The 9,915-nt window shown below is 43.1% G+C and overlaps 1 long non-coding RNA gene across 1 annotated transcript; it reads right to left on the reverse strand.

The window, feature by feature from the left end:
- Positions 1 to 2,754: 2,754 nt before the first annotated feature.
- On the reverse strand, positions 2,755 to 8,054 carry LOC116227282 (uncharacterized). The gene is made up of 2 exons (XR_004166528.2): positions 7,598 to 8,054; positions 2,755 to 2,989 (listed from the first exon to the last, which is right to left on the reverse strand). It is a non-coding gene; the product is annotated as an uncharacterized LOC116227282 (long non-coding RNA).
- Positions 8,055 to 9,915: the final 1,861 nt, after the last annotated feature.

Below are 9,915 nucleotides of genomic sequence, written 5' to 3' on the forward strand. Positions count from 1 at the left end.
ACACTGGTAACATCTGGGTGAAGAAAACTGGAAGAGAAACATTTTCTTATGACATGGTATTTAGTCAACAGTTTCCTGCTCTGTGACCTTTGTATGTTTCTACTGGCTATTTCAAGGGCTATGCTTATGTCTGCTTCTTTGGTCCCTCTGGTTGCACAGCCTAAACAATCCCATTCTCTGAGAGGTTTAGAAATGAATATACCCACCATCCAGATTGATCCAAGTGGTTCTACTGACATTCTTCAGCTGACCTGGAAGAATTTAACAATACACCACTGAATTTAGAGAATAAAGACTGAATTCCCAGATTCCATGTATTCCTAGGTATTTGCTCTAATGATTGCACTGTCTTATAGAGGGGAATATCCATTCCTGTCGAATGCATTTGTTCACAACATTGTTTCCCCAGCAATGTTTATGGGTCCCTTTCTTTACCAGAATTTTTTGTGATTTGTTTAATAAGAAACAACTCTTTCTCAAACTCCCTTATTTGCTAAGTAAGAGCAATAAAAGGTGTGCCTCTGTAGATTACTTGTTCCCATCCCTGTAGAAATAAAAGTATTTCAAACCAGGATTCTAAGGGAGACTTACAATAAAGACCGTTGCATTCTACAACCAGAGACCATGCAAACAAATTTGATTTCTCAGGCTATCATCACCTCCAACTAAAACTATAACAAAGGAGTGATTTCCAATTTAATCAAAGGCAATGCTAGTTGGAAAGACAAAAAGAAAAGAGCTTACTTTTGTCATTCACTTTTTTTTTTTTTTTTTTTTTCTAATTTAAGCTTTTTCAAAGAATAAATCTTCATCTGAGGGGTGGAGATTCCTTCTGGCACTTGGTTCAGAGGACACAAAGGGGAAAAAATACACCCGGTCTATTTTTATTTTTAAATAATTAACGTGGTTTAATTGGTCACTTCACAGGAATGCTCCAGCCCATTTGGTGATGATGGAATTGTGGTGAGGTTTAAGAAAAGAGGAGGTTTGGCATGTACACAGACTGTCCAGTTTATGAGGCATCTGGTGCTGGTATGAGAAATAAAACATGGCTGTCATGCAGGATGTGACCCAGCTTTACTGATGTGAATCCAGACTCTGTAAACCAGACATGTGAATGGTCCCAAAGGCTGATTTAGCACCACTTGGTGAGCCCAAAGCCAATGAAGAAAACTATGACCTTGTGTGAGCAAGAGAAAGGATTGGTGTAAGGGATCTTGTTGGACAGAAAGAGGACATGGCATTGTGTAAATATGTGAAATGCCATTTTTGTGTCATATGTAACTTGAGAATAGCATCATAAGAGAGAGCCCTGAGGTCACTGAAGAGTGAGGGAAAACACGGGAAAGATGTACCTACCACCACCAGGTTGCCAGGTGGTATATCTGACACAATGGCATCCAGATGTGAGACATGATACTTCTCATGGGGGTGTGATGCAGCTGTGCACCATTAGGCTTGCCTGGGAATTCGTGCCCAAAGCCAGGAACATTTTTACCCCAGAAGTAGAGTCTGGAGGTTGAACACCTCCAGATGGATCATTTCAGTAAATTCCATACAGTTGAGACTTGACCTGGGCCAGGTTTTAAGCACTTTCTTGCGTAAGCACAGTTTGCAAGCACAAATGTGTGCTGTGACACATTGTGTTGGATGTGCATACTCTCTGCTTGAACACATGGGATTTTTCAGGGCAAGCCCTTTCAATTGCTCTATTTCCTTCTAATGGGCCTGTTGCTCTGGAAGTGGACTTTATCTCTCTCCTACAAACTCTCAGCTAGAGTCCCATTCTGAAACAATGTGTTCGTTGGAGGACTAGAGCCTCTTTCCAGCAGATAAGACAAGTCCTAGTGTATTTTAGACTGTGCATCATTCCACGTGAAAATCTTCTAAGTCTATGAGGCAATCTAGAGAGCTGGAAGGTAGAAATGATGCAATATGAAGCCTGCTCTTAAGTAAGCCAAGTATGTGAAATGAAGGACATTGTCTTCCTGGTTGCTCCCTTGGCTGCTCAGCAGCAGTGTATATGTAACTGAAACAGAAGAGAGGGCAATGCAAAACTGAAAGTTGCCTACACCTTATGTGGAATGGGAATACCACATGATACCAAGAGGGACTATTTGCAGTCCCATCAGCACCAAGAAAAGCTGAACCAGACTTCAACTCATCATCTGCCTGTCTGAATGAAAACCTGAGGAAATGAACATGTTCTTCAGAGTTATTTCAGGCTATTACTCCTGATCTCAGCATCTTTTTATTTATTTGGCCTTCTACTTTATAATGCCAGCAGTAAGGATCTAGTCATAATAGTATCCTTTTGTCCAGTGGGGAAATCCTGGCAGGCTTATGCACTTCGAGTAAGTCATAAATTGATGTGACATTCAAATGCAGTTTCTCATCTTTACATCTCACACTTCTACCAGCTTTGTGGTAATCATGAGAGACTCAGTTACATTTTTTGTTGTTGGGTAGATATCTAGATCTATCCTGAGAAGGTCTATTTTTCAGGCAAGGCAAAGAGTATTCATCAAATTTCACACTGCTCTCTTGGGTTCTCAGATAAAAACTGTTCTTCCTGAACTTTCTAATTCCAGTTTGTTTGTATTTTATAAGGGCCAAAAGATAAAGAACCAAATCAGCAAATAAACAAACAAAAAAAAAACACTAGAGACAACTTTCCCAGCAATATATCCCGGAGGTAAATAACATCCAACTCTCCAGTCTTAGCCTATGTCTAAAACTGCAGTAGGCTCAAACCACAGTTGTTAGCTTTACTCTGCTACAGTGACAGCTCAGACATTTAATGTAGCATGGTATTTCTGGTAGCTGATTCCTGGAGAGTGGACCTGAGCTTCTGTAAGAAGTTACTGGACTGAGTGCTTGCCATACTGAAGACATGAGAGTGCTCCATGACTCCTTAGTTGGTAGGTAATTTTCTCCCTTGTTTCAGAAGATGATAGCTTGATGACTTCATGCAGACCACACTGTATACCTAGAAACAAAGAGTAATTTGCCTCAATTTAAAAGCAGGTGCTCCTGGATCTGTAGCATGGCTTATACACACAGTCCCACGTGGCTGGCTCTGAGCCTGCCTGCTGCTGACCAGCCATGGAATGTGAGCCACATGGGTTCTCCAGTGCTGGCTTTGCCCACAGGCAATCTCAGCCAGCCACCTGCTCGGAGTGAGCCTCCCTTCTTGTAATTCCCAGGCCTGTGCCACAAAGGTGCTCAAAGCATGGTTTGCATCCTTCTCCGAAGGGATAAGAAGGCAAATAATTCAGCTGATAACTGGTTGTTATGCTATAGTAATACAGCCAAAAAAGCACCATTTTGCAAAAGTGTTGCAGAACAGGAGCTTTGAACCACAGGATCCTTTCAGGATTGGGTTAGAGTTAAGCTGGTTTGATGTGCATGAAATGAACAGAGCCCATCCCTCTTCCAAAAACTGCCTGCTTTTATGCGGCTGTGTTACAAAAGGATTGTTTTCTTCCTGCAGCCTGATTCAATTTTAAACTCAATTTTTATAGCTCCTATCTGTATAGGCTTCCAGTAAGACTATTCTCATTTGAGCAAAAATTGGTTTGAGGAAGTTTTACCACAAACCCTTAAATACTTTGATATGACAGTATCCATCACTGACAAAGTCAAGGTTAAAAATAGAGTTTACAGGCATAAGTCTGGCATTCGAATTGACTACAATATTGCAAAACGATTTAAAGTCAGCAAAATAATGTTTAACGTGTCCTGGATCCCAAATCTCCTTGGAGGAACAAGAAAAAAAAAGAAGGAAAAAAGTAAGCAACCACAAGATCGGGTCAGATGGTAATTTACTGCTGCCAAGCCTCCTCCATACAAAATCATTGCAGATGCTTCCTGGTCAGCGGCAGTCTAAACAAGCAGTGGAACATTCACAGCTGTAAGCCTGCGTGCCTATTCAAAGCAGCCTTCTGGAAGGGAAGGTGCACGGTTTCAGAGAGGACCTGATGAAGTTAGGATCCTGTGGCAGGATCAGGGCCGTCCTGGAGCTAGAAGGATTTTCATGAGGAAGCTCACACGTGTGTCTTCCTGAAAGGGAGGTTTTATTGATACATCACTGACTGCCTTTGCTTATAGATGTATGAGACTCCCATTAGCTGCACAGAGGGAAAAGAAACATTTTGTTTCCCATGACATGTAGGAGTAAATTCTCTGTCTTTTTATGCATTTTTCTCCTGATACTTTGGGGTTTAGCTAGAGACAGGATATGTGGCAAGCATCCCAGTGCTGCTGGAGGTAGGGAGAGCTTCTCCAAAGCACAGTGAGCACTCAGATGAAACTCAGTTATTTTTCTTCTTTTGGGGGGGAAGGCAGGCATTGCTTAGATCTGGTGTGCATTATTTTAGAGATATTTTGCTTTTCTCTGTGAAGAACGGGTGTAACCTGTTCTTCAGGATGCCCGCCATGATAAACTCCTTTCTGAAAGGAAGGAGTTATGGATGCCCCATCTCTGGAGATGCTCAAGGCTGGGTTGGATGGGGCCCAGGGCAGCCTGATCTGGTGGGTGGCAACCAGCCACAGACTAAGCCATTCTGTGATTCTATGAACCAGAAGTACAGCGTGTTCCAACTCTCAGCCTGGGTACATGATGGTCCATGTACCATTTGAGCATTTTACAATAGGTGCTAAACTTCAAAAGGGTGCATGTGAATTGTGTTGGGAGACAAGTAGCAGTTCTGGGTATGTATTTGACCACATATGGTGGCTTGAGACTACTAAGACATTACTTTAGCCACCCAGTGTGCTTTTTTCTGTCCATTGTGTGTTGTAGTTTGGATGACTTGTACTGCAACAGAACTGAGAAACCTCAGCAAAAATCAGGGTAATGTGCTAAAAATTCAGTGACCTTATTACTCATTGGCCATTTGCCAGGCTCCCCAGTGCGTCCTATTACAACACATGCTGCTCTCAATTTTGATGATTTTGTCAAAGCTGAATGTTCGGGTTCAGGTTTTCCATTCTGGATGTATGTCTTTGGGATTAATTGCTTTTTTACTGTTCATTTTCCACACTTCAAACGCCTTTGTCATCCAAGCTTACCAGACAAATATCTCAAGTCTCCACTTTTCAGGCCCGGATCTGAGCAAAACTGAGGAGAGTCTGTCAATAAGCACTGCTCCACAGAAGGAATGAAAGCACTTGGAAAAGGCCAGGAAGGAAGTTCTTAGTAAAGCCAAGAATCATAATGAGGTTTCCCAAGCCTATGGACTGTGTCTTAACTCCAGAGCTATTTATTCTCCTTACCACCTTCTGATACGGCAGGATTGGAATTCGGGGAAGCCAGAAGCTTTGAATCAATTGGGTTTCTGAATCTTTATTTTACAAATAGTTTTGCTTGCACAACTTGTGTCAGATACGTCTCACACCACAGTACCTCTGAACACTAGTCTTATTCGCTGCCCTGCAGGCATCTGTGCTAGCTACACTCCCTGCTGAATTTCTCAGAGATGAAGCCAGATCCTGTTCAAACAAGAAGAAATAATAAAACCCCTTCCACAGGAAAGAGTGACTTGGTAGCAGCTGGGGGCAAAATTAGAAAAAATGAAGGTGGGGTGAGGATAGGAAGGCAGAACCCCCATGCAGCACTTAGCCTCTCCATCGCGAAATTCAAGAGGTCAGTCTGGGCCGAGAAAATGGGTAAGATAGATCCCAGTTGCCCTGTTTTCTCCTTCCAGCTCTGCAGACAGCCACCTTGGGCTTGGCCTCATTGTTACTAAAAGAGTCATTCTTTGACTCCCTAGGAAAGGGCAGAACAAGAGAGCACAGCCAGAAACTCAGTGGAAGGTCTTAGGGAGCTTCATGGGGCCTACAAAATCCTTGCAACACAGCTAAAGCCTCAGCTGCCTGCCTGTCTAGATGGAAGGCTTGGGTCATGGCAGAAGGATGCTGATCCTGAAACCTTAGGAGTTTCAGGAGAGAATGTCCTAATGTGTGAGGAAAATGCTGACAGTTGCAGGCTTTTCATATGGGAATGTTGAGCAAAGTTGATTGCTTCCTTCCCAAACCAACAGTAAACACATCAGGTATGGTTTACCCTCACCATCCTTTGAAACCTAACCATATCCCTTCGGAGATGGCAGGAAAAATTTACAACAGAGAATTCTGAATATCTTTTAGGGACAAAATGCTATTAAGCAGGTTATTTTTGGTTCAAAAAGAGTTGTGTCATGATCTCTCTCTCATGGTGACCACACGTGACCACAGTGTCATGGATCTATTCAGCACTCCTAGTGAAAACTTGAGCCTAGTTCCATGGTCAGTCACCCAATGCAAGCTGAGCTACTGATCCTGCCCCAGCATGCAGGATAATTAAGACTGGGAAACTCAACCAGATGAAACTGAACTGCTTTTAGGCATTCACTCTTTTTCAGCCAGATCAGTTTCCTGGCCCCATTCGTCATGAGACCACACATATGCCACTGCTTCTATAAGAGCAGGAGAGGGAATAAGAGAAATGCGGGGTAGGTGGATTTACCCCTGCAGACTAATGCTGGCTCAGTTCACCCTGACTCAGGGTAGTAGTCAGAGACATACACATCTCTGTGACATGCTTTGGCTCCAGAACACTACACTTCTGTGAAATTTCCTTATTTTGAAAACACACGAATGAGCTCTAGTTCAAATTTAAAGTAATACATAAATTACAGCAGATCTTGGCTTAACATACAATGCCTTACCAAAGGAAAAAAAAAAAGAAAAAAGAAAAAAAAAACATATATGTGTTCACTAATCCAGCCAAGAACTGTAATAAACTGTCAACATCAGTCTCGTTCACTTCATTTTGGGGTCTTGCTAGTCCTCACACAAATGTTCTTCAGCTATGATCTCCAGGCTGGTGGTCTGTGGGGATTTTTCTGTTCCTGTGATTCTGTTTTTTTATATCTGAATCTGATAAACTTCATTAAAAGAAGTCAGTACTCTATGGGATGAAATGTCAGGCCTGTCCTCATGAAATATTGTGTTCTGAATTGACCCCAGAGAAGATAACTCCATGTGGCAAATAGTGCAGTCATTTCAGTGCATTGCTGAGCCTAGCTATTAAGCACTTTTGAGAAGTAGGGTATATTAGTTGTCACTCAGCACCTTGTGATTGCATTTCCATGGCTGGTGGACCAGACTGCAGTGTGGGCAAAGAATGTCCTGCCTGCTTGCAAAAGGCTGTGTGGACCTATGCACATGTATGTCTAACTACACAAATGAATTCTCTAGATGACATGAAAATCTTTGCCCAGAATACAGGAATAACACAAGAAGCATCATTATCCTCGCTTCCCAAAAGTGCTTGGGTCATTTTGAAAAGAAATCTGAACAGGGGGAATTTTCCTTAGGGAAGGCAGGGACAAATCAGGGCATTGCAGTTATACAGTGATATAAAACAGCAGGAGAGCCATAAAGATTTATGGACAGGTTCCTCTACTCCCAGGTAAAGGAAAACAAGTACTTCCATAAGAAAAAAAGGAGGAGGGACAAAAGCACAATTCTTGTTGTAAATGTATCTTAAAATAGGAGTGCAATATAATGACAGCCCATGTGGGAGCTCAGCTTGGTTTTCACAGTGCCATACCTTGTTTGGTTTTGCTTCTTCTAAGACAATGCTCTCCCTGAGCCATCTGTGCCCTAATCACCCCTCTGTCATGGTGTTTGCTGTTTCAATAAGTAGTTGCCATATTGCATATTTGTGCCTGCTTCCTGCACCCTGGTCCAAGCCTGTCTTGGTTTTTCTGCTACAAGGCTTCAGCCCTCACTCAGTTACACCAGCTTTTGCCAGTACAACTTGTCATCAGCTCTAAGGTCAGTTCCACTCCCATTCGACATCCCATTCACACGTCATCAGGCAGCCATAGGCTCTGTGCTAAATCCAACCCTACAAAAGAGCAGGCTTAGCAGCACTATAAAAATTAAAGAGGTGCCTTTGTCTGTGCTCATCACCTCCCAGGTGACACTCTATGGAGATCAGCAGTTCCTGGTCTGAGGCTTAAGCCCATCACAAGCATTATGTGCCCAGCAGATCTAGCCCAGGAGACAATCAGCATGGAGCAGCAAGCCCACACTGGCAGCTGCTGTTGCAAGAGACAGCCTTTTGTCCATTCTTTTTTTTTTTATTTTTTTTTATTTTTATTTTTCTTACAGCAGGTTGTGTCCATCCTGTGATATTTTGTCTAACAATTCTTAATGGTTCAGGAAATGTTTTCAGATAGATCCAGCTGGTTGCCAAAGAAGACACCAAAGTAGTTTCCCCCTATTAAGGTTTGACTTTATCTCAGCAGACATTCTGTGCTGCCCAACATTTGGTTTGCTATTCCCAGAGACAAGGGGTTGTGATCACCTTGAGTAACATCTCTGATTTGCAGTATTCTGAGTGGAGAGAATGTCAGTGAGTAGAAGTAAGCACAAGTTTAGATCAGTGCCATCAGACTTTCTAGAATGTATTTTACTGGCTGAAGGAACCTATGGTGATGTTTTTCTCTTGCTCATTCCTACTGGAGAACATCTTGCTCTAAAGAGGCATTCAGATGACCACATAGCACTGAAGAGTTTCAAGTACTTTGAGAGAGCAAATGGATTTTCCTATAGAACGCTTCTTTGAATGAAGAGATATTCATTTCACCATGCACAGGGGAAACTGAGAAGTGTCTCATTGAGATTTGGAATACAGATTAGGAGCTGATCTGAGGTGCCCAATCCCAACTGCAGTGCACATGGGTATGAATTCCCAGTAACATCACCTGGCAGGTCTGGCTGAAACTAGCACTGAGAGTATATGGAGAGCCATTGAGAGTAATAGAGCAGCTGTTCCTTTCTTTCAGCCCCAGGTAACATTCCTGCTGGTCCCTTCAGCTCAAGCTGTGAAGGATTTCTGTCTCTTCCTGCATATTTGTGAGATCTGCTTCCAGTAGTGGGGATAGTTTCCTCTGGCACCAAGGAGCAGCTGTTAGTATAACATCCTTGTGCTCCTTACAGCTTCATTAAACCTCAGATGTGACATCAGCTCTAGCAAGATGAGGCTTCCTTGCTCAAAGACTAAGGTTCTGGCTACGTGCCACTCTATAAGCAGCATATGCTTGGGCCATGCTGTCAGTCCCCACAGATGACCTCCTGCCAACTGGTGAGAATTCACCACGCTCTGCATGCAGATGCTGTGCATGTTTTTGTCATTGACAGGCCCTTGACCAAGTCACCTCAATCGCATCTAGAACATGAGGAGCAAACCCATTCCTTGTCTCCAGGGTTGTTTGGGAAGTGTCATAGCTGGAAAACAGTGGCTTTGAAAAGTACTGCAGCCTGAACAAAATGTAGTGTCCCAGAACTTGAAGCAAATGGACAACGGGGTGGCCTTTTCCTGCTTGCCTCCGTGTACTGGTCCTCCTGAATGTAAGGGGATTGTTGCTTCTGTGTGTAGTTGTCTGTCACTGCCGAACTCTCTGTGGGAGTGTGGCTGTAAACGTGCTGAAAAGCCAGCTTGTACTCAGGAAGCACAGGAATGCTTGCAGAATAAATAACAATGTAAATTAGACAGGACTGGAGCTCACCAGCCTCAGCAGGAGTTATCCCCTTGTCCAAACATCCAGCCAGCAGCTGATGAGCTTCCTTGTGTGCTCAGCAGTGCTCCTGCCAAGCTGAAAAGATTAAGAAGGAAAACTTGCCCCAGCTGAACAAATAGCTCAAAGGTCTGCCTGAGGCTCAGTAGATGATTAGGGCAGCACGGATAGGTGTTAGTTTCTGTAGCCTGAGAAACAGATTCAATTAGCATCACACCCAGCACCCGCTGCCACAATACCCTGCAGGACCTGCAACACACCTGAAATGGTGCTCCCTGGAAATGGACTTCCTGCAACTGTCAAGAGATTCAATTCTGAATTCAAAGATACAAATTCAGACACC

The sequence above is a fragment of the Phasianus colchicus genome, chromosome 7 (genome assembly GCF_987193195.1).
Source record: "Phasianus colchicus chromosome 7, bPhaCol1.hap1.1, whole genome shotgun sequence".
NCBI classification, from domain to species: domain Eukaryota; kingdom Metazoa; phylum Chordata; class Aves; order Galliformes; family Phasianidae; genus Phasianus; species Phasianus colchicus.